This window comes from Giraffa tippelskirchi, chromosome 10 (assembly GCF_054371585.1).
Source record: "Giraffa tippelskirchi isolate mGirTip1 chromosome 10, T2T-mGirTip1v1.2.pri, whole genome shotgun sequence".
In the NCBI taxonomy this organism is placed as follows: Eukaryota; Metazoa; Chordata; class Mammalia; order Artiodactyla; family Giraffidae; genus Giraffa; species Giraffa tippelskirchi.
Genome location: NC_137284.1, coordinates 81,628,730 through 81,654,906, shown reverse-complemented (window position 1 = coordinate 81,654,906; position 26,177 = coordinate 81,628,730). Strand labels below are relative to the sequence as shown.

Sequence of the window (26,177 nt, the reverse complement as noted above, 5' to 3'; positions counted from 1 at the left end):
CACCTGACCTACCTCCTGAGAAACCTGTATGCAGTTCAAGAAGCAACAATAAGAGCTAGACATGGAACAATGGACTGGTTCCAAATTGGTAGAGGAGAAACAATGGAAACAGTGATGGACTTTATTTTCTTGCCCTCCAAAATCACTGCAGATGGTGACTGCAGCCATGAAATTAAAAGACACTTGTTCCTTGGAAGACAGGCTATGACAACCCTAGACAGCATGTTAAAAAGCAGAGACATTACTTTGTCTGCTGACAAATGTCCTTGTAGTCAAAGCTATGGTTTTTCCAGTAGTCATCTATGGATGTAGGAGTTGGATCATAAAGAAAGCTGAGCACCAAAAATTGATACTTTTGAACTGTGATGTTGGAGAAGACTCTTGAGAGTCCCTTGGACTGCAAGGAGATCAAACCAGTCTATCCTAAAGGAAATCAGTCCTGAATTTTCACTGGAAGGACTGATGTTGAAGCTGAAGCTCCAATACTTTGGCTACCTGATGCAAAGAACTGACTCATTGGAAAAGACCCTGATGCTGGGAAAGATTGAAGGCAGGAGGAGAATGGGATGACAGAGGATGAGATGGTTGGATGGCATCACCGACTCGATGGACATGAGTTTTACCAAGCTCCAGGAGTTGTTGATGGACAGAGTAGTCTGGCATGCTGCAGTCCATGGGTTCACAAAGAGTTGGACATGACTGAGCAGCTGAACTGAACTGTTTTATACCTAATAGCGTGTACGTTTAATTTCCTACCTCTATCTTGCCCTCCCCTCTTTCCTCACCCTACTTGTAACTACTAGGTTTTTTTTTTTCTGTATCTGTGAGTCTTTTTTTTTTTTTACATTCACTTGTTTGCTGTTTATTAGATTTTCACATAAGTGATAACGTGTTTGTCTTTCTCTCACTTAGTTCACTTATCACAATGTCTTCTAAGTCCATCCATGTTACTGAAAATGACAGAATTTCATTCTTTTTTATGACTGAATTGCTTTCCATTGTTTATATATATATGTATACCCATATATATATGCCACATCTTCTTAATCCATTCATCTGTTGATGAACACTTTGGTTGCTTCCATGTCTTGACAGTTATAAATAATGCTGCTATGAACATTGGGGTGCCTGTGTCTTGTCAAATGAGTGTTTTTGTTTTTTCCAGACTTATGCCCATTAGTGAAACTGCTTGCCATTTGTGACAATATGGATGACTCTTGAGTGTATTACGCTAAGTGAAATAAGTCAGATGGAGAAAAACAAATACTGTATGATGTCTCTTATACGTGGAATATAAAACCAGCAATCAAGTACACAAAAATAAATAAATTTAATGTGAAATGAAACAAATGAATATGTAGATACAGAGAACAGAGTAGTGGTTACCAGGTGGGAAAGTGTGGGGAGGAGGGAGAAATGAGTAAAAGGGATCAAAGTGTATGGTGACAGATGGAAACTAAATTTTGGGTGGTGAACACATCGTAGGGTATAAAGATATAAAAACATAATGCTGTACACATGAATCTTATATACTGTTAAGAACCTTATATACTATTATAAACCAATGTCACACATACATGCTTGCTAAGTCGCTTCAGTCGTGTCTGATTCTGTGTATCCCTGTGGACTGTAGCCAGCCGGGCTCCTCTGTCCATGGGATTATCCAGGCAAGAATACTGGAGTGGGTTGCCGTGCCCTCCTCCAGGGAATCTTCCCAATCCAGGGACCGAGCCTGTGTCTGTTACATCTCCTGCACTGGCAGGCAAGTTCTTTGCCACTAGCACCACCTGGGAAGCTCATAAACCAATGTCACTTGAATATAAATAAAGTTAATAAAAGAAATCAGGCCCTTCTAGACATGGGACTCTGCAACTGTACAGGTCATGAAGCCATTCTTGTCCATACAAGTTTTCCTGTAAATGTCTACTGAAAGTTTTCAGTCCTTCCCCAACTGCCTCCATTGAATTCACTAGTGTTTCTGTTTCCTAAACAGACTTGTGAAATAGCAGTCTGACTGCTAACAAATAGTACTGGGAAAACTGTGTGTGTGTTTCTGTATATATGTATATATATGTGTGTGGGTGTATACTGAGTCGCTTCAGTCATATTTGACTCTTTGTGACCCTATGGATTGTAGTCCGCCAGGCTCCTCTGTCCATGGGATTCTCCAGGCAAGAATACTGGAGTGGGCTGCCATGCCCTCCTCCAGGGAATCTTTCTGACCCAATAATCAAACCCATGTCTCCTGTGTCTTTCACTTTGCAAGCAGATTCTTTATCACTAAGCCATCAGGGAAGCCCCATATATATGCACTCACACACATAAAATAGTAAAATGAACTTTCTACTTCACATTGTTTAACACTTCACACTGTTAAACAAATGGTTCTAACTGGATTCAAGACTGAATTGTGAAAGGCAAACTAGAAAAGTTTTAAAAACTTTTAGAAAACAGTAGAGATTTTGACTTCAGGTCAGGAAAATATGGTTTGAAGAAGATATCTAGAATAAACAAAAAAATAAAGATTCATGCATTATCTATATTAAATTTTTTAAAAAATGCTATTTTAAGTTCAAAGATGCCTTAATCAAAATGCAAAGATAAGCTGTAACCTGAGCAAGTTATGTCATATGTGTAGCTGATGAAGGATTATCATCAGGATATCCAAAAAAAATCTCTTAAAAAAGGCAATAATAAATTTTTAAAATACAACGGAAAAAATGAGTAAGCTTAAATGGTCAATAAACCTATATGAAAGTTGCTTATTATCAGAACATATAGAGGTCTCATTTCACACCTCATACTCAACATCCTCATCTTTCCACAAGTGCATATATGCCAGCAGCCTTGGGCACAGTCATAAAGCTTCTGATTCATTAAGGATGGGGTGTGGTCTTGGAAAATTACCTTTGAAAAACCCCTCTGAGGGTTTCTGATGTGTACCATGGTTGAGACATAATTTCCTGCAGTTTTACAAATCCTTGTCCAAAGCAATCAATCGTCATATCCTAAAATTGTTACCTCTAAACAGTTTTTCAACTTGTCATTTCCTCTCTGTTACCTTGTTTCGGACAGGTTTAGAAATGGACTTTGGTATGTGCAAAGAATGTAGTCTTCAAGGCCATTCAGCAGTGTATTCCAGTTGTATAGGAAGTGCAAAGGCCATTAGCCAGATTCCATAACCATATGGAAAATGATTAGGATGGTGTTGATGAATCTTCATCAACTTTTCTCTTTCTTATGTGTCAATAATTTCCTCCACAACATTTCACTCTAATTGTACATTTTATCAGAGAGATCAGCATCTCCAAATCTTCCCCAGTACTCTGTCTCAATTCCTCTTCTTTTGTTCCCAATTGATGGAGGGAAGGAAATGCTATTCATGTCTCAGGGGAAAAGCAGGGAGGAATAACTCCAGAAAGGCTCCATCCAGGACACTGATCTATGTTAAATCTGAAAAGATGATTAGTTGTTCTGTAATGGGACCAGTAAAAAGCAAGAACTTCTGTATCACTTGGGTCAGAAACAACAAAAACTCTACACAGTATTGCACAGAAGTATACATTAGCTAAATCTCTCTAATATTAACATATTTAAATATTTAGAAATATACTTTAAATATTAAGAAATAAAAGATAAAAAGTATATAGAAAGTGGGCAAAGCACATGAATAGAATTTAACACAGGGAAATAGTCATAAAACATCTGAAAATATGCATTATTTTAGTCAATAAAAATGCAAACTAAAGCTATACTGAGATTACCATTTCTCACTTTTTAGACTGGAAAACTTCAAAAACTTGATAACATACTCTGCACCTGGAGCTTTTGGGAATAGGGCACTCTGACTTTTTGCAAAATAGCCAAGCTCTTTGGAGGGAATTTTGGCAGTATTCAATAAAATCCTTGTATACATTTTTCCCTTTGACCTGAAAATCTCACTTTTGGGAAATCACCCTGCAGATAGGCCTTCCAAAATACAAAACAATATATGCAAAAGGTTACTAGTTATGAGCAAAATTTGGGAACCTAAATGCCATAAGAGACTGGTTAAATAAGCTATAGCATATCTGCAAAAAGAAGTGCTAAGTAGTAATTAGAAAGAATGAGATAATTTTGTATAAATTGATAGAGAAATGATATCCAGCACCTATTTTTATGGGTTAAAAAAAATCAAGGTGCAAAAATTTTGATAGGTTAATATGCTTTCATTTGTGCAAAAAGATAATACTTTTTTTTTTCTTTAAAAGAGGCAGAAACTTATGACTTCTGAGACAATTGGGAATATATAGACAATTACAATTATTTGTGGCTTAGAAGATATTGAATCTGCCTGCAATGCAGGAGACTTGGGTTTGAGTCCTTGGGTTAGGAAGATTTCCTGGAGAAGGAAATGGATGGCAACCTACTCTAGTATTTTTTCCTGGAGAATTTCATGGAAAGAGGAGCCTGGTGGGCTACAGTCCATAGGGTCACAAAGAGTCTGACTCGACTGAGCCACTAACACATGAAATAATAATTTTAGATCTGATAATGATATTTTGATTATGTAGAATGTCTTTATTTTTAGAAAGTGTATGCTGACATATTAATGGAGAATCTTTATACTTTCAGTCTACTTTTCAAATGGTTAAAGTATGTGTATAAATATATATAGAGATAAAGCAATGACAGAAGATATAAACACTTGGTGACTCTAAGTGAAGGGTTTACAGTTATTCATTGTGGTACTTTTTTTCAGTTCTCTATAAAATAGAAATTTTAAAAAACAAAGTTGGTAGTGGTGAGTAAAGCAATTTCTTCTATTTTTACTTTTTTCAAGTCATGTTCTGCAAGCAATATTCCTGTTCTCCACAAACTGCACCGAAACTCCCTCATTAAGCAATCAAGCTAGGGCAACAACGGCCACACCACTGCACCCAAAAAGCAGATGAGTTTGCACGTTGCCCTCTCCTTTAAGAGGGCCAAGAGCTATTTCTTGTTCTTCCTAACTTTTCCTACACTGTCTCTACAAGAAAGAAGTCCAGCTAAACAATTCACAAAATTTACATTAACACACTATGATACTTAATTCTGGTTTCAGGGTTAGACAGTTTCATTACTGCTCTCACTGTTATTTTTGTCCATTCGTGGTTTTTTTTTTTTTTTTTTTACCCCCAGAACAAAGGAACCCTATAACAATTGAGATTATATTTTCCAGATTCAGGAACATTACCATTACCTAAAATCCTTAAATGACTCCCGTATATGAACATGCTACATTACATAAGGTTGGAAGATGTCACTGGAAAAATTTCCTTCAGGTAGATATTCACCTCCTGCAAGTCATCACACTTGTAATTCTTTCTTCAAAGTCAGTCTTCTCTGTTGAATTACATCTGATGGTGCCTAGAACCTACTAACTGCCTGATGAATATATGATGAATAAATCAGTGTATGTATAGGTGACCTGGAAACTTGGAGGTCAATAGCAATAATAAATCAGTCTTTGTATATGAAGGAGATCTTCAAAGGAAGTGAATTGAGAAAACAGAAAATAAATCAAAGAGGAAAACAGGAAAAGACAAGGAGGAGGAGTAAAGGAATAGATAAAAGAGATGGTGGTGACATTGGGTAGCATAATTAGAGGAGAACATTTCTTTTGTATTCTTTAATATTCTCTTGGCTACATTTCAATTGACTAATCACTAGTCAAGCTTGGCACATGGACAGTGAAGCGTACAGAAAATTTCCATTATTATAGAAATTTTTGTGGGACATCATAGGTAGAGAAAATATTAAGAAGGGGCAAGAAGTAAAATCTGAAGAAACCCAGTATTTATTGGTTAGAAAACAGTGCGAAAGAAAGGTTAAGTAAAAATAAGCAACCAGGAAAGGAGTCCAGGAAAATATGATAACAAGGGAACCTAAGGAAGGAATATAATCAAGAGTGTTCTTAACTTGTCAGCCTCCCTGATCATTTTTTACTTGCTGCTCTAAAGAGATAACTGAGTGGATCACAGAAGTCTATCACAAAAGTAACTCTTTCAATGAATATTCATCTATTTGAAAGGTCTGAAAATATTTATGCTTCTGGTTTTATATTCTGCTAACACACTATTAGGTTTGGTTTCCAATGGATCCTTGCTTCAATATTTCCAAATGTTGTTATAGTAAATAATCCACATTAACTTAAAAATATTAAAGACCGCTAAAACCAGACCTTCCAAAATAGTGTGTGTTACATATAAAATCATCATTGTTGTAGCAAATGTTTTAAAAGCTAAATTCAAGGCAATGCAAAGACGTGTGATGGAAAATAGAGGGGGAGTTAACTCAAGAAGCGACAATTAAGGAAATGCCCTAAACACAAACTCTATTTTGGTTTTCTCGAGCCTTTCCACTCTTCCCACTTGTGTTAGTCACCATCCCACAGTTTCCTTTCATGTCACTGAAAGTGAGTTAACTCAGAAAATAAAAATTCATCTGTCTCTATACTTTCACTGCTCTAAAAACAACTCCCATTGCCCACTACTGAAGCATTCAAGTCTTGCCAGACTTACTTTATTCAAGTACCTTCCACTGTCTGCTCAGAACAAACACTATTGGAAAAATTTACTATAGTAATCTTATGTGAGTTGTCTCCCCCTCTTTGAACTCAAAACATTTCTTAAATATGTGAGAAGGGAAAACCCAATCCTTACACTCAACAAGGCTTCAATGAATCCTCTGACAGTTCAGGTAAACTACTAAATGAATGTTTATTATAAGCATGCATGCAAACTGTTTGTTATAGGGAGAAACCTACTTGAAACAATTATTCTACCTGTAAACATAGCTTGCCTAGATAAATTTTATTTTATTCCTAGAAAAATGTCATGTGCTAGGTGGAAAATTAAAAGATATGTCATCATGATTTGGTTTGGCTGACTCTGCATCTTATGTAACCAGGAATGTCTGTTCCCATAGATTTTGATTTTGGTCCAAGTGAAAATTTGACAACAGACTATGTATTCTGCTGTTTCTAAACATCATAACCCATGAAAAACCCACCCCATCAGCTTCAGTGGTTACAGGAGATGAGGGAAGATGATATATACTATCATTTATATTGTATTATGTTACATTATGTTATGTTATATTATATAGCAGACCTAAAAGCTCCCATAAATACTGTGCCTCCCGTGAATGGGTCTCAAGATTTATTATTGTCATTGTTGTTAAACCAAAGGCTAGGTATAACTCACCTATATTTTCAACAATAGTTTTGGTAAAAAATATAACACTATGGATAATTCCATGGACAGAAAGATAGCCTGATGGGCTGCAGTCCATGGGGTTGCAAAGAGTTGGATGCAATGAGTGACTGAGCATGTATCACTATCACCATCTATATGATACCTTTGACTACTTTGAATTTTATTATCTTTTTATTATCCATATTCTACTCAATAGAATAGTAGAATAAGTTCTAATAAAAATCTGAATGATTCAAATACCTTATTTTCTAATCATCTCGAAAAATAGCATAGCTAAGTTGAAAACCATGGCCATAGAATAATATGGAGTCAAAGTGGAATTTATAAGATGTTATACTGAACTTTGGACATTCTCAGATGATTCAAGACCTGAAGTATTCATCATAATATTATACCAATGTCATGTGTACATCTTAAATTTATAACTTCTTTTGTTAAAGTTTTATCTCTAAAAAATGCACTATGTGCAAAATAGTGCATTTTTTCAGATAACATGAAGTATTTGAATTAAACAAAAATTTCCTTTGTATCAATATCCAAAAGAAAAAGTCAGTGACTCATGTCACCAAAGTGAACAGGAAAAAAGTATTCTTTTTTTTTTTTTTTTATAAATTTATTTATTTTAGTTGGGGGCTAATTAATTTACAATATTGTAACAGTTTTTGCCATACATTGACATGAATCACGCCTACTCACAGCTGTTACCATAAATTGTTGTAACCTTATGAACACATAAGATGGAAAAACAACCATCAAATATCTTTATTGAATTCATTTTAATTTCCTTTCCCCTGGGAATGTGACCTCTGTCCAGTGAGGTTTTTTTTTTTTAGTGCAGGTGATAAGAAAAGCAGGTTTTGGTGTTTTAGTTGAGTTACTGTCCTTCTGTAAAGACACTCTAAAATATATGATATTTTCATATATTGCTTTCAGAAACTAAATTATTATATTATCAATAAAGATAAAATGAAATAATTTTGAAATCATAGAGAATGAAATAAACCTTTATGTTTGGGATATATATGTAACACACACACACACACACACACACACATATATATATATATACAGATCCATCCCCCATTGGTTCCATTTCTCTGGAGAAATCTAATTAATATAGTAGTCACACATTACATATATAGGACTTTGTTTGGTACTTAATAGCAATTAGATAAATAAATGAGCAACAACCAATTTTCTAAATCGTGTTAAGTTTTATTCAGCACAATGCTGCAGAAGAGTGCAAGGATATAATTAAGACATTAATAATAAAGTTCAGAATACAGAATTTGATTCTATTGCATTTGAATAGTTTGCTTACTATTAACTTATTAAGCAGATTTTATGACAAAATACTCAAAAATTAAATGGCAATATTGTACATAACCCTCAAACAGTAGCACAGCAGCTTGTATATATTATACAAAATAAATATTTGGTTCAGATTGATGTACTTTGAGTAAAAATGCCTCAGTTAATTCCATTTAAGTTAAAAGTTCTATTTTATAAAGATAATTTATTTTTTTCAGCTAAGGGGCATCAGTGACAGCTTAATGCTACCATGTTGAGGCCGTGTTTTCACAGTGGCCACAGTCAGAGTGCTAGTTTTTTCCTTTCTGAAAGCTGCAGCATGGGATCTACTACACTTCCCAAAGAGGGTGCTCTACTCTGATTGGCAGTGCTGAGTTGGAAGGTGGTCCTGCTTAGACCACGACCACACTGATTGCATTCTCCAGACTTGTGGTCATGAAATTGGAAGCCACCTTTCATGAAGCAAAAAGCATCAAGGTAATTGCTATGTGCTGTAAACTTCTCTCTCGTTTGGAAAACAGAAATAAACAGTACATTTTCCTTATGAACCTACTGTATTTACCAATATCATTCATGGGGTATATTTTGCCAGTTGACATTCTTTAGTAAACTTACTATTATATGGTCAACACCTGCCCCATAAATATAGAATAGAGAAGTTATATTATATTTGTGTTTGGTGAAATGAAGTGTTACCCAAACTCTAATGTGGTGAAGACCTTTGGTGCTCTCTATATTTATGGGAGCTACATGCCACTTAACATATACCAAATTGGGTAAGCAAACATGCTTGACTCAAAGTTCAACTTTACATGATCCCTGTGACTGGAGGTTGGGCCATTTGGTTTCTAATGTATAGTTTCAACTAAGAATTCTAAATATGTTTTAAATTTTTAAGTTAGCATTTTAGATTTTCTTATTAAGTAGCTGCACATTATTAGGAAGACTTATCCACTATGTCGATGGATTTTTCTCTTATTAGCATACAAAACCATCAGAAGTTTACTTCAAGATTAGATATAACTTAAGAGCATATAATTAGAAAGTACAGAGCCTTATCTTTTTCTGAAGCAGCATGATGTAATGACACAGTGGTGAGAGAAACCAAAGCCAGAGGAATCTGGACTTGTATCTCAGCTGCTCTCTACAGCTGTGTGTTCTTAGATAACTCACTTTAATTCTATGAATCCTAATTTCATTATTTAAATATATGGGCCCTATCCTATGATGTCTATTTATATGTTTAGAGATATATGACCTTTTATGTAAAAGGTCAAACTGTCTCTGGTATAGGAAAATTTTTTTAATTTGTTATTGCCGTTTTCACTAATACTATTGCACTTTTAGTAAAGTATTTTTATAGTTATTCTGATACTAAGCTCATTTTCCAATTAGCATTGCAAAGACAGCAGTAAAAATACTGTCATCACCACCACCAACAAAGACATATTAAGTATCTGCTGTATCCACTTGTTCGACAATAGAGTTATAAAAAATACAAGATAAATACAACCTCCCAACCTCTTTCTTCAAATCAGTTTTCATAGCTATTGAAAAGAAATTTAGTTAGGGCCTTCTACAAGAAGTTATGGCCCTAGAACTGGTGGGCAGATCTCTTGAATTAGTTAAAAGTAATTTCCTTATCTTGCAGATGAATATTTGAGGCCTATGGAAATGAAGTGAACTAGGAAATAACTTGATATATATTTTAAAAATGTATAGCCCATCTTTTTGTTGTTGTTCAGTCACTCAGTTGTGTCCGACACTTTGTGACTCCATGGACTGCAGCATGCCAGGCTGTCCTGTTCTTCACCATCTCCCAGAGCTCACTCATCTCCATTGAGTCAGTGATGCCACCCAACCATTTCTTCCTCTGTCATTCCCCTCTCCTCCTGCCTTCAATCTTTCCCAGCATTAGGGTCTTTTCCAATGAGTTGGCTCTTCGAGTTAGGTGGCCAAAGTGTTGGAACTTCAGCTTCAGCATTAGTCCTTCCAATGAATATTCAGGGTTGATTTCTTTAGAATTGACTGGTTTGATCTCCTTGCAGTCCAAGGGACTCTCAAGAGTTTTCTCAAGTACCACAGTTCAAAAGCATCAATTATTTGGCACTTAGTCTTTATGACTAACTCTCACATCCTTACATGACTACTGGAAAAACCATAGCTTTGACTAGATGGACCTTTGCCGGTAAAGTGATGTCTCTGCTTTTTAATATGCTGTCTAGGTTAGTCATAGCTTTTCTTCCAAGGAACAAGCATCTTTTAGTTTCATGGCTGCAGTCACCATCTGCAGTGATTTTGGAGCCTGAGAAAATAAAGTCTGTCACTTTTTCCATTGTTTTCCCATCTATTTGCCATGAATTGATGGGACTGGATGCAATGATCTTCCTTTTTTGATTGTTGAGTTTTAAGCCAGCTTTTTCACTCTCCTCTTTTACCTTCATTGAGAGGTTCTTTAGTTCCTCTTCACTTTCTGCCATGAGGGTGGTGTCATCTGCATATCTGAGGTTATTGATATTTCTCCCGGCAATCTTGATTCCAGCTTGTGCTTCATCCAGCTTGGCATTGCACATGGTGTACGCTATATCACCAAGTTCCAAACCACAAAGCAAATATTCAACCTAGAGTTCCCGAAAGTAGAGCATAGCCATTGTACTCTGTTCTTCTTAGAGTGGAAGAAACAATGTTACCAGAAAAAAATGTAGAAAATGCCTATTCCATCAAGGAAACTGAAGATTGTGAGTTGGAAGATAAAACGGAATAATATCCTTTAAGGAATTCATTCTACAATGAGAAATACGGCCAGGTTACTAGTTTCTGCAGTTGAATTCAATGTTCATGGTCCGCCTTCTTTTTCTTGGAAACAAAACTTGTTGTTATAAAGAAGCTGCAGTCAATTTCCTTGAACGGACATCTTAACACATGTATGGAGATGTGCTGTAGCATACATTCATGGAAATGGAATAACTGGGTCTGAGAAAATACAATTTCTAAAAAATTTTGATAGAGAGTAAAAAATTGTTTTCTATTGGATTTTTTCCCCATTTACACAGCTGCTAATCATGCTTGTAAGTCTGTTCATCAGTATAAGAGTTGACATAGTCATACATCTATACAACGGAATGTGCTGCAGCCATTTGAAAAATTGAGGCAAGTCTATCTAAACTAAAGTGAATTAAAACATGTTGTTAAGGAATTAGAGCAAAGTTTAGAATTAATATATAATTTTACCATTGTCTTATTCTGTTAGTTTATTTAATTACATTTTTTATTGTGGTAGAAAACACGTTATCATGAAATTTACCATATCAACTATTTTAAAGTTTATAATTTAAAAGTGTTAACTATATTCATGTTGTTGTGAAATGGATCAACAGAACTTTTTACCTTGAAAATTTGAAAGTCTGTAATCAACAACTCCCTTTTCAACTTTTCCTTACTCCAGCCATTGCAAATCATGATTCTACTTTCTATAAATTTGACTACTTTAGATATTCATATAAGTGGAGTCATGCAGTACTTATATTTTTGGGGGACTAGTTTCATTTATATGATGGTCTCAAGGTTCATCAGTGTTGTATCTTATGATGGAATTTCCTTCCTTTTTAACGTTAAATAATAGTCTATCATTTGTATATACCACATTTTATTTATCCATTCATTTATAAATGGACGTTGAGTTACTTCCACACCTTGGCTAATTTATTTTTTACTTGAATATATATATATATTATTAATATATGTATTTGTGTGTGTGTGTGTGTATGGGCTTCCCAGGTGGCACCAGTGGTAAAGAATCCACCTGTCAATGCAGGAGACACAAGAGACATGGGTTCAATCTCTGGGTAGGGGAGATCCCCTGGAGTAGGAAATAGCAACCAGAAACCCACTTCAGTATTCTTGCCTGAACAATTCTATGAACAGAGGAACCTGGTGGGCTACAGTCCGTGGGTTACAAAGAGTCAGACACAGTTGAATGCACATACATACATGTATGTATACATATATGTGTATATAATGATGCATACATATATTGAGTGTTTATGATATTATAATGCATATAGGGGAATATTATTTCTCACAAGATATAACCACTTACCAGTTCAGTATATATCCCAATGATATTTTAAATAATGTTACAAATGTATCAGTTTAGTTCAGTCGCTCAGTCATGTCTGACTCTTTCCAACCCCATCAACCGCAGCACACTAGGCCTCCCTGTCCATCACCAACTGCCGGAGTCTACCCAAACCCATGTCCATTGAGTCGGTGATGCCATCCAACAATCTCATCCTCTGTTGTCCCTTTCTCCTCCTGCCCGCAATCTTTCCCAGCATCAGGGTCTTTTCAAATGAGTCAGCTCTTCGCATGAGGTGGCCAAAGTATTGGAGTTTCAGCTTCAACCTCAGTCCTTCCAAAGAACACCCAGGACTGATCTCCTTTAGGATGAACTGGTTGGATCTTCTTGCAGTCCAAGGGAATCTCAAGAGTCTTCTCGAACACCACAGTTCAAAAGTATCAATTCTTCAGTGCTCAGCTTTCTTTATAGTCCAACTCTCAAATCCAAACATGACTGGAAAAACCATAGCCTTCACTAGACGGACCTTTGTGGACAAAGCAATGTCTCTGCTTTTTAATATGCTGTTTAGGGTGGTCATAACTTTCCTTCCAAGGAGTAACCGTCTTTTAATTTCGTGGCAGCAATCACTACCTGCAGTGATTTTAAAGCCCCCCAAAATAAAGTCAGCCACTGTTTCTACTGTTTCCCCATCTATTTGCCATGAAATGTTGGGACCGAATGCTATGATCTTAGTTTTCTGAATGTTGAGCTTTACAAATGTATATGTATATATAAAAGTAAAGCTATGTTTTGTGGTATTATATTATTCTGCTATTTTCTTTTTAAGTGTGGTTCTATTTGGCGTTATATTTGTATCAGTAAGTAGAACTTTACCTCATTCATTTTATATGTGGATTAAATATATGATTATACATGATTATGTAGAATACTTCCAGTATCAGCATGGATTTTAGCAAATTTTTAGTTTTAATACACATACCAATCAACCTTTCCAGTCAATCCTCAGGAGTAACCATTTCCTAACTTCTAAGAGAACAGGTTTGCTTTGCTTCTTTTTGTAGTTTATGTAAATAGAATCATACAGGACATTCTTTTTGTGTGTCTGCTTTCTTTCATTCAAGGTTACTTTTGTAATCTTTATCCAAACTTCTGTCGGTAGTAGATTGCCATACATGACACTGTAAGAATATAACACAATTTATTCTACTTTTTATAGGCTTTTTTTTTTTTTTTTTTTTTTTTACAAATAGTGTTGCTATGAGCAATATCATTTGTGTCTTTTGGTGTTTGTATATACACATTTCTGTTGGCTCTCTGTACCTGCAAGTGGAATTGTTGATTCATAGAGTATCTATGGGCTTCCCTGGTGGCTCTATTGTGAAGAATTTGCTTGCCAATGCAGGAGATATACATTCAATCCTTGGATCAGAATGATACCCTGGAGAAGGAAATGACAACCACTCCAGTATTCTTGCCTTGGAAATCCCATGGACAGAGAAGCCTGGGGGGCTACAGTCCATGGGGTTGCAAAAGAGTCAGACATGACTTAGTGACTAAACAACAAGAGTATACATAGATTTACTTTAGCTGATCCTGACAAGTCATTTTTCCAAGGCACCTCTACTAATTTACATCCCATTCAATAGTGTATAAATAAACTGTTTCTTCACTTTATTGTCACATTTGGAATTTTCAATTATTTTCATTATAGTTCCTCTGATGCGTAGGCAGTGGTATCACATTGTGACAGACATGAATGTGCTATTACTTATATAGACTATTTCTGGAAATATATGTAGAACTTTAATGATTGCCCCTGGTCAAGGAACTAGAATTTGAGTGTCAAGAAAATAGAGAGAAACAAACAATACATCTCACTGCATTGTGTATTGTTTGAATTCTTTTTTTTTTTTTTTGCCATATGCCTCTATTACCTCTTTAAAGCACTATTTTCTTTCATTTCTTTTTTTCATTTTTAAGAGAAAACTCTTTAAGCCTAGAGTCTTAAAGCTTATAATCTTAGTCTGCAAAACAATTCAGTTTTGATACCAAGGCTACTGGGAGTAGGACAATCATGTGCCTCATGGATATTTTGCCAGCCCTTAAGAAGAGAACAGATCAGAGCGATGAGAAACAGATCCAAAAATAAGTTTGAAACCCTGAAGGAATATGAAGGAGTATCCAGAATCCTGTGAAATAATACTTGTTACTCTCTCCTCTACCTGATTATATGTGTGTGTGTATGTAAATATATATGTATGTTTATATATATGTATTATATAATGGCACACACCATCCACCCATTCACCATCCCCAGGGCTCTAGCCTAGAAGTGTGGAGGTGAATGGACTAATATGTCTCCACTCCTCCATCCTGGCATATAGATTAATACTGACCCGAGAGGGATGCCAAGAGGAAAGCCATTAAACTGAATATAGGGACTTGCCTAGAATGCACAGTATTGGTGAAACACAGAAAATGCAAGGGCATGGTAGAGATTTAAGAAGCACAACATGGCAGGATTTTATTTTTGATTACTAATGAATAGAATTACCTTGAATGACAACTGATTGATGACTAGGATTTTAAGATAATTGTATTGTTAGGAAAACCCATGCTTTGTAATTAGCCACCTGTGATTGCCCTCAAGGGCTGCAGGACCAAGACTAATGCCATTCTTAAGCACTGTTCATGTTGTGGAGCCTTGCATGAAGGTACAGTGTGTTCCCTTGTGCCCTCAGGAGCATGGTAATGGAGACAGATGGACAAGCGATAGCCTCACAGTGGGTCAAAGCAATTAATTTACACCAGTAACAGACAAGCATGAGCTTGCGATTGTTCCTTTCTTGCTTTTCAAATAGGAGTATTTTTTGTCCTGTTTCTCTTTTTCCTAACATTGTCTGTTGAGTAAGATGGGAATGGTTCTATTTATAGTTAGAATTGTGTTGTGGTACTGTGAGGACTCACATCTGGACTTGATTTAGAAAAATGCATTTTACCCAAAAAGGCCAGCTTTGGAACAGGATGACTTAATATTTCTATGGGTTGTGCCCTTTGGAGAGAGGATAAGTACATTTTAAGTGAAATAATTTTACTGTTATAGGTGAAGTCATTCACTGAATTGGATATAGGTGTGCTAACTGAGCAGCTAAAGGTTGAAATGAGGTGAACAGAACTTTGATACCCTTGTTCTCCCACATTTCATGTATTAACAGCCAACTCCATCCTTTTGGGGGAATCAAGTCTTATCTACTGCATGCCATCCTGGTGGGACCAGTGTCATGCCTGCCCTACTATCTTTCTTTTCTTTCTGTAGCCAGAGGAGTGGCTGATCTAGGTCTGGCTTACATTACCCATCACTTTAGTCACAATCATTGGCCCAGTGATGGGATTTAACATGTAGATGCTAGAGTGGAGAAATACAGTCCTTTGAGATCACTAAGCTTTGTTAAAAGACTAGGGCCTTGTGTGGACCTAGTATTACTGTATCCTCTCACATAGAGAAATTTTACCTACGGGAAAACCAAATGACCAACTCAGAGAAAAAAGAGTAGAGCTGAGAAATACAGGGAACAGAGTGACTCCCAAGATCATTGAAGTTATGGAGCTTCTAACTACCTTCATGGTGGAGAGTTTTGACAAAAGGTAGTCCACTGGAGAAGGGAATGGAAAATAAGTTCCATATTCTTGCCTTGAGAACCCCATGAACTGTATCAGAAGACTAAAAGATATGACACTGGAAGATGGACCCCTCCAGGTTGATAGGTGTCCAATATGCTACTGGAGAAGAGCAGAGAATAGCTCCAGAAAAAAATGAAGAGGCTGACCCAAAAGGAAAACAGCTCCAGTGTGAATGTGTCTGGTGATGAAAGTAAAGTCTGATGCTGTAAAAACAATATTGCATAGGAACCTGGAATGTTAGGTCCATGAATCAAGGTAAATTGCATGTGGTCAAATGGGAGATGGCAAGAACAAACATCGATATTTTAGGAATCAGTGAGCTAAAATTGATGGTTATGGGTGAATTTAAATCAGATGTATCCCTCATGGTCAACAAAAGAAATGCAGTACTTGGGTGCAATCTCAGAAATGACAGAATGTCCTCAGTTCATTTCCTATGCAAAGCATTCAACATCTCAGTAATCCAAGTCTGTGCCCCAACCACTAATGCCAAGGAAGCCAAAGTCAAATGGTTCTATGAAGACCTCCAAGACCTAGAATGAACACCAAAAAAGGATGTCCTTTTCATCATAGGGAATTGGAATGCAAAAGTAGGAAGTCAAGGAAATACTTGGAGTAACAGGCAAGTTTGGCCTTGGAGTACAAAATGAAACAGGACAAAGGCTAATAGAGTTTTTCCAGGAGAAGATACTGATCATAGCAAACACCCTGTTCCAACAACACAAGAAACAAATGACTCTTCACATGGACGTCACCAGATGGTCAATACCAAAATCATATTAATTATGTTCTTTGCAGCTGAAGATGGAAAATCTCCATACAGTCAACAAAAACATAACCTGGAGTTTACGGTGGCTCAGAGTATGAACTCCTTACTGCAAATATTGAAAAAGTAGGGAAAACCTCTAAGCCATTCTGGTATGACCTAAATCAAGTCCCTTTTGATTATACAGTGGAAGTGACAAATAAATTCAAGGGATTAGATCTGATAGACAGAGTGCCTGAAGAACTATGGACAGAGGTTTGTGACATTGTACAAGAGGCAGTGACCAAAACCGTTCAAAGAAAAACAATATGCAAGAAGGCAAAATGGTTGTCTGAGGAGTCCTTACAAATAGCTGGGAAAATAAGAGAAATAAAAGGCAAAGGAGAAAGGGAACTGAATATAGAGTTCCAAAGAATAGCAAGGAGAGATAAGAAAGCACTCTTAAATGAACAATGCAAAGAAATAGAGAAAAACAATAGAATGGGAAAGACTAGAGATCTCTTCAAGAGAATTGGAGATACCAAGGGAACATTTCATGCAAAGATGGGCACAATAAAGGACAGAAAAGGCAAGGACCTAACAGGAGCAGAAAAGATTAATAAGAGCTGGCAAGAATACACAAAAGAACTGTACAAAAAAGGTCTTAATGACCAGATAACTACAATGGTATGGTCATTCACCTAGAGCCAGACATCCTGGAAGATGAAGTCAAGTGGGCCTTAAGAAGAATTAACACAAGCAAAGCTAGTGGAGGTGATGGAATTCCAATTGAGCTATTTCAAGTCCTAAAGGATGATGCTGTTAAAATGCTGCATTCAATATGCCAGCAAATTTGGACTTAGCAATGGCCAGAGGACTGGAAAATGTCAGTTTTCATTCCAATCCCAAAGAAGGGTGATGACAAAGAATGTTCAGACTATCATATAAATGCGTTCATTTCACATGCTAGGAAGGTAATGCTCAAAACCCTTCAAGCCAGGCTTCAACAATACATGAACTGAGGGCTTCCTGATGTACAAGCAGAATTTAGAAAAGGCAGAGGAACCAGAGATCAAATTGCTAATATCAGCTGGATCATAGAGAAAGCAAGAGAATTCCAGAAAAACATGTACTTCTGCTTTATTGACTACACCAATGCCTTTGACTGTGTGGGTCACAACAAACTGTGGAAAATTCTTAAAGAGATGGGAATACCAGATCACCTGACCTGCCTCCTGAGAAATCTGTATGCTGGTCAAGAAGCAACAATTAGAACTGGATATGGGACAACGGACTGGTTCAAAATTGGGAAAGGAGTACATCAAGTCTGTATATTGTCATGCTCCTTATTTAACATACATGCAAAGTAATCATGAGAAATGCCAGGCTGGATGAAGCACAAGCTGGAATCAAGATTCCCAGGAGAAATGTCAACAACCTCAGATAGGCAGATGATACAACCTTAATGGTAGAAAGCTAAGAGGAACTAAAGAGCCTCTCAATGAAGGTGAAAGAGGAGAGTGAAAAAGCTGGCTTAAAACTCAACATTAAAAAATTAAGATCATGGCATCTGGTCACATCACTTCATGTCATAAAGATGGGGGGAAAATGGAAACAGTGACATATTTTATTTTCTTGGGCTCCAAAATCACTGCAGATGGTGACTATAGCCATGGAAGTAAAAATACCCTTGCTCCTTGGAAGAAAAGCTATAACAAACCTAGAGAGCATATTAATAAGTAGAGACATTGCTTTGCCAACAAAGATAAAGATTATATGGATAGTCAAAGCTCTGTTTTTTCCAGTAGTCATGTGCAAATGTAAGAGTTGTACCATAAAGAAAGCTGAGCACTGAAGAATTGATGATTTTGAACTGTGGTGTTGGATAAGATTCTTGGGAGTCCCTTGGACTGCAAGGAAATCAAACCAGACAATCCTAAAGGAAATCAACCCTGAATTTTCATTGGAAGAACTCATGGTAAAACTGCAGATCTAGTACTTGGGCCACCTGATTCAAAGAGCTCACTCATTGGAAAAAACCATGATGCTGGGAAAAATTGAAGGCAGGAGGAGAAGTTGGTGACAGAGGACAGGATGGTTGGATGGCATCACTGACTCAGTGGATGTGAGTCTGAGCAAACTCCAGGAGATAGTGAAGGTCAGGAAAGCCTGGCATCCTCCTGTCCACAGGGTCACAAAGAGTTGGAAACAATTTATCACCTGAACAACAACATGTACCTTCTTAGTACTTAGAAGAACCTTCTACAATTCCACAGCAATGGAAGAACTAATCAAATAAAGAAATCAAGGGTAAGATGCAAGGTTATTACATGATATAAACCTAACTCAATCAACTTGAGTCATTTGCATTTTAGCAGTTTGTCATGGGTCTTTGTAAAATCATGGTCACAATAGATCTGCAGTTTTTTGTGTGTAAGGAAAAATGTTTTATGAAGATGAATATTTATATAGGCACATATGCAACTTTATATATTGCTTGCTTGATATATGGTTTTTTACCCAGTTTGCCCTTGGCCTAGAAATCAAACATATTTTGAGAGAATATTGAATAGTTGGATAATTGATAAATATTTAAAATTAATAAGAAAAATGCATTAAATATGTTATTGCTTCTTCATCAAAAGAGTTATTTATATTTAGGGAATAGAATATCCATAAACACTTGGCTGGAAGAAACACAAGCTGGGATCAAGATTGCCGGGAGAAATATCAATAACCTCAGATATGCAGATGACACCACCCTTATGGCAGAAAGTGAAGAAGAACAAAAGAGCCTCTTGATGAAAGTGAAAGAAGAGAGTGAAAAAGTTGGCTTAAAGCTCAACGTTCAGAAAACTAAGATCATGGCATCTGGTCCCACCACTTCACGGGAAATAGATGGGGAAACAGTGGAAACAGTGTCAGACTTTATTTTTTTGGGCTCCAAAATCACTGCTGATGGTGATTGCAGCCATGAAATTAAAAGACGCTTACTCCTTGGAAGGAAGGTTATGGCCAACCTAGATAGCATATTTAAAAGCAGAGACATTACTTTGCCAACAAAAGTCCATCTAGTCAAGGCTATGGTTTTTCCAGTGGTCATATATGGATGTGAGAGTTGGACGGTGAAGAAAGCTGAGCGCCGCAGAATTGATGCTTTTGAACTGTGGTGTTGGAGAAGACTCTTGAGAGTCCCTTGGACTGCAAGGAGATCCAATCAATCCATCCTAAAGGAGATCAATCCTGGGTGTTCATTGGAAGGACTGATGTTGAAGCTGAAACTCCAATACTTTGGCCACCTCACACGAAGAGTTGACTCATTGGAAAAGACCCTAATGCTGGGTAGGAGAAGGGGACAACAGAGGATGAGATGGTTGGATGGCATCACTGACTCGATGGACATGGGTTTGGGTAGACTCCGGGAGTTGGTGATGGACAGAGAGGCCTGGCGTGCTGCAATTCATGGGGTCGCACAGAGTCGGACACGACTGAGCGACTGAACTGAACTGAACTGAACTCCTGCTGCTGCTAAGTCGCTTCAGTCGTGTCTGACTCTGTGCGACCCCACAGACGGCAGCGAACCAGGCTCCGCCGTCCCTGGGATTCTCCAGGCAAGAACACTGGAGTGGGTTGCCAGTTCCTTCTCCAATGCATGAAAGTGAAAAGTGAAAGTGAATTCACTCAGTCATGTCCGACTCTTAGCGACCCCATGGACTGCAGCCTACCAGGCTCCTCCGTCCATGGGATTTTCCAGGCAAGAGTACTGGACTGAATATACAAAATATGATTATGACTGTTACAAGTAAAGCAGGAATATGTTCTCTTGTGAGGCACTTAACATTACCTAAACATACATAGAAAGATAAATACCCAGGAGGAAAAAGAGATTTATGTTCCCTGGCTATAAAAACAGAAATTTGTATTTTATTTAAGAATGAATCTTACACTGATATTAAAAATGTGCTTAATGGTAAGAGTATGAATTGAATTCTTACTATATTAAGCCAGTTTCACAAGTAAAAATAATTCAATACTTTATCACTTTTCTGAGGAACCAGAAATCAGACTGCTGTAATAATGGTGTGTAACATGAAGTCCACTAAAAGTCGTACACCTTCCCTATATTGCTTTTTCCATTTTCTCAGCTGAAATGACAAAATCAGTGTTTCTGGTCTATGTTTTGAGTGAGTTACAATCAACAGCCTTCTGTGCTCAGCTAACAGACTGTGCCCAGAGCAAATAGGCGTGAGAGGAAACTGAATGTGACTCAATATTTACCTAGACTTCAAAAGACTGTCTTTTCTCTCACATGCATTGGGAATCGGATGTGTTATGTCATAAAGCTGTATTTTTCATTACAGCCTGTTTTAATGTTGACCTGTGACATAGTGGCAGAAAGGAACAACTATGCATTGATTACTTTTTGTCCATTGCTAATGGGAAGGACAAAACTACTTGCATAAGCGCTGTCACTGGCAGTTTTTAGGATTATTTGCTAAAGGATAAGTCACAATGAGCTTCAAAGATTGTAGTATTTTCAATACAATATGCATATTTTCATTGCTTGACTCATAAGCTGCTTGAGGCTATTTACCTATTACCTCACTAAACTGTCCATGATGAGGGGCCTATTACATTTATTGTAATATATATATTTAAATAAATATTCTTTAAGAAATATGATATTAATGTCCTTTAATTCCCTTCTTTCAAATGCTGAGTGGTTAAAATAATTGACACAATTATAAATTTCTCAAGCATAGTGAAATATGTATTAACCAAACATGGAATTTATAGATTTTTTGACTGTTACTTTTATCAAGAACTTAGACTCTAAAGTTTTATTATCATGAAGAAGGTAAAGTTTGAGCTCTCTATATGTTGAAAATAATGTAGGGTGGGGTATTATTCAAGACAGTTAAAATTAGTGTTGTTTTATCTCATAACAGACCAGAAATTAGTGGGCTAAGATTGTACTGAGGGAATTTTAGTAAAATTGAATATTGAAGGTTTTTTGTTGTTTTTCACTAAAAAGTTATACAAATTAATGATGCAGGTCATCTCAAAATATTTTTTAAATGTGAATCTGTAATGAGATATTAGATATCCTCTCCCCAAGATATTTAAATTAAAACTCTGCTTGGAAAGAGGTTAGATAAACTCTGGAGGACCCTTTAGGTTCTTGAGTCAATCATTCTGTGATGTGAGCAAATAAGACAGTATGGATTTGAAGTGGATATGTTCTAGCCAAGTCTTTCTAGAAGCCAAACTAGTCATCTGGTTTTAATGAGGCCCTTTGGAATGTAAAAATTTTAATGTTTTGCTTGGGGGCACTGCAGTTTTAATTACTTGAATTTGACATGTGTGGAGCAACAACTAGCAATTAACCAAAGACAGTATTTTGTGCAGTGCTAGCCTCATTTAGGCTGAAGTGTAAAACACTTGCATCTTTCAGGTAAAACAGGATAAAGAATTAAAATGATAGGGCATTGGTATTCCCAATAAAACTTCAAAATAACCTTAGATTAGCATGACCTTCTGTCCAGTTTTTTGGTAAGTATTTAGTTCTTTCCAAATACGTAAAAAAAAAGTCTGGATTATGTAACTTTACATGAGAGGATTATGAATATTTGATCCTAACCAGATGTTTCTAATCTCCACTAACTATAGACAAAAGGGCAGAAGATTAAATTTCATCAGTTAAGGACAGTTACTTCATTAAGATGGAGTAAATTAGTAACTAAACTTTTTCAAGTCTGATGACCTGGTTTTTAATGTCAAAATGTTTTGCAGATATTCATAAGATAATAGTGATACTGTCAGTAACCTTTGATCAGGAAAATGTGTAACAGTCAAAAACTATGATAAGGTCAGTGATATTTTAAGGTAAATTTATATTTTGTAAATTATAATAATATCTATAGGCACTTGAAAAAATAAGTATGAATATGAAAAATACTATTTAATCAATCTACAAAAATGTTTATAAAGGATTTTGAGATCCCTTATTTTTACTCTAAAAACTCACTGAAGCTCCCTTTGTCTTAAGAGTCTCAGTCTAATTATTATATTAGAAATTAACTTTTAATACAAATTTAATATTTAAAAAGAAATCCTCAGCATCTAAACTTATTTTACAAACACATATAAAGCTACATAAATATAAACAAGCAAATAAATTTATAAGTCAGAAACAGTGAATATATTTCAAAATATATTGTGGATATATCATTGAGTTGATTTATCCTTTACATTATGATAATGCAGAATATGAACTGCTAACCTATACTGGAAGAAATTTTAGACTCTCTTATATGTAGAGAGAGTTCTAAAGCTTGATTTCTTAGATGCAAAAATGTCTTTCACAATTTTTAATAGCTATAAAGTCTTTTTTTTTAATGTTAGTTTCACTTTTTCTCTGTCTACAGCACTGATGAGAAATGCTTAGACCAGATACCTATGCTCTTAAGAGGTTGAGTTAAATTGCTTTACTTATGCATGATTTTATTTTTCAGTGATACTAATATTTTAAACAGGTAAACTGTACCTTTTACTGGTTTTATTCATACATGTAAGCAAAAAAGAATAAACAGAATTATCAGGTGTAAATCTATCATTGAAAAGTGAAAGTGTTAGTCACTCTGTTGTGTCTAGCTCTTTGCGACCCCATGGTTTGTAGCTCACCAGACTCTTCTGTCTGTGGAATTCTCTAGTCTAGAATCAAGGAGTGAGTAGCCATTCCCTTCTCCAGGGGATCTTCCCAAGGGATCAAACCTGGGTTCCCTGCATTGCAGTCAGATTCTTTACCATCTGAGCCACAAGAGAAGAAAGAATTTGCTTCTTACACAAAGGTTAGGCTCTGATTTCAACATCTAAAACAGAGAGGAAAACAGTGATATGAAGCATAGTACTGTGTTTCAAAACCAAGAGGAACAGCGTTCAGATTTATTATATTCTCACCTATAGCCACCAGTATTCTAAGTTCTAATATGGGGGCTACAAGAGAAAAAATGTGAAAGGTCGTTGAATGTGTGTAAGTTAAAGTCTGTGTAGTGAGACTGCATCTATGTTGTTTTCTAGCAAGAAGGGAACAATTTTGCTATGCTATTGTATAGGCACTGCCACAGCTTTTATATATTCAACTGCATTAACATCACAAACTAGATCATACTTCATACATCACATATGAGATCATACATCACTGTATAAACACAGACTGGCAGGTTTTACATTGACTATTTTCTTTTTCTCTTATTGTTCAACCAACTCAGTTTCTTAAAACTCTGTGAAAACACCATTAGCAGCAGAGGTAATAAATAGACTTCATGCTCACAGGTGTTGATCAATTGGGTAGAGTGAATATTTAGAGTTGGCTGATTCTTCTTTGGCCATATAGGCAAAATGTAACTTGATTACTGCTTAGATGATTCAGTGTTGAATAGGAGAATCTGAATTGTTATAATATGCTTCCATCTGTTTCTTAGGATTTCTTGGAATTACAGAGAGTGAATAGAAAGAAAAAAAAATCACCATGGACAGTAGATTCGTAAATTCTCTAGGCAAAATTAAGTATCTGTTTTCTGGTCACCCTTCACTTAGTAAATGATGACCTCATTCTACCAAAACTTTGATGTTATCTCTGACAAGTGTCCTCTTACACCATACATCAAATTCATCAGTGAATTTTCTTATCTCTAGATAAAAAATGTGCACAAAATCGACATCTTCTCATAATCTGTACATTTATTATCTTGTTAATGTGGCACAATATTTCACTGGAAATAGAACAGTAACTTCCTAATTGATGGATGAAATGTTGAATATAGTATATTCCCAGCCTGTAAGAAAATCACAATGTAGTGTTTGAGACAGAAAAAAAAATGATTAAAATGGTATAAGACTATATAAGTGTGTACATGCCAAGTTACTTCAGGCCTGTCTGACTTTGCAACTCTGGACTGTAGAGTGCCAGGCTCCTCTGTCCTTGGGATTCTCCAGGCAAGAATACTGGAGTGGGTTGCCATTTTCTACTCCAGGGGATCTTCCCGACCCAGGAATTGAACCCACAACTCTTATGTCTCCTGCATTGGCAGGCAGGTTCTTTACCACTGGCACCATCTGGGAAGCCCAAATAAGTATGTATAAATATATTAATTTATGTATTTATATATATGTATGTTTATCAGTATGCATTTATTTTCAATACACCTAACTTTAAAAAATAGAGAATAAAACAAAATACCCTAATATCATGCAAATCATACATGTAATGAAATTGCTCTTAAAAATACACATATATGTGTGTGTGTGTATATATATATATATCACTGATGAATCAGTGATTCTCAGTGCTGCTTTATCTCTCATGATCTGCAGTGATACAGTATTCTCTTCCAAATCCACAAAATTTGATTATCACAGCTTCTTAAGTCCAAGTGCTTACTTAGCTGGTTTAGGTATCAATCTCTAATCCTGTCTATGGTGATTCATAAATGCTGCATCTCGTTCTTTACAACAGAGTATATTATTTAATCTCACTAAGATAAAATCATTAATTTTATCAAAAAATGAATACACCAATTTTAGATTTTTAATTTCTAATTTAAAAAATTGAAGAAAATTGTCTTATTGGACTAATAATTACAGTCAACTAAGAAATCCATCAGAACTGTTATACATTCAAATATGGTAGATGGAATTTTCATTCATTTGTTAGATATCTCCTGGTTTTCAAGCACTGTGCTCCGTCCAGGAATTCAGTGATGAATAAGACCCCTAACTCACAATTCACACACCACTGTCCATGAGATAACAAGAAAAATGGTCCTTGTTGTGTATCTATGATGTTTTGGGTTTGTTTGGAAGAATGTAAGTACTATCTGCCTTATTAATAATATCTTCAATTAAAATGATATAAAACTTTGATGTGCTTCATGTAGTTTCTTTGTAAACTATTTATAAATATAAAATGATAAGCTATTTGATAAAAACAGTTGATGGAAATTGTTAATTGTGTGCCACATGTTGCAATTTGTAATATCTGCTGAATGCTTATAAGTCTATTAGTGCTGTTAAATATAATCAGTGTTTGTTTTACCTAACACAGTTCAATAGAATTCTT

The 26,177-nt window shown here is 35.9% G+C and overlaps 1 protein-coding gene across 2 annotated transcripts in view; it reads left to right on the top strand.

The window, feature by feature from the left end:
- LOC145524398 (uncharacterized) overlaps positions 1-26,177 on the top strand; it is a 1,208,145-nt gene that overhangs the window by 331,229 nt on the left and 850,739 nt on the right. The window lies entirely within an intron of this gene.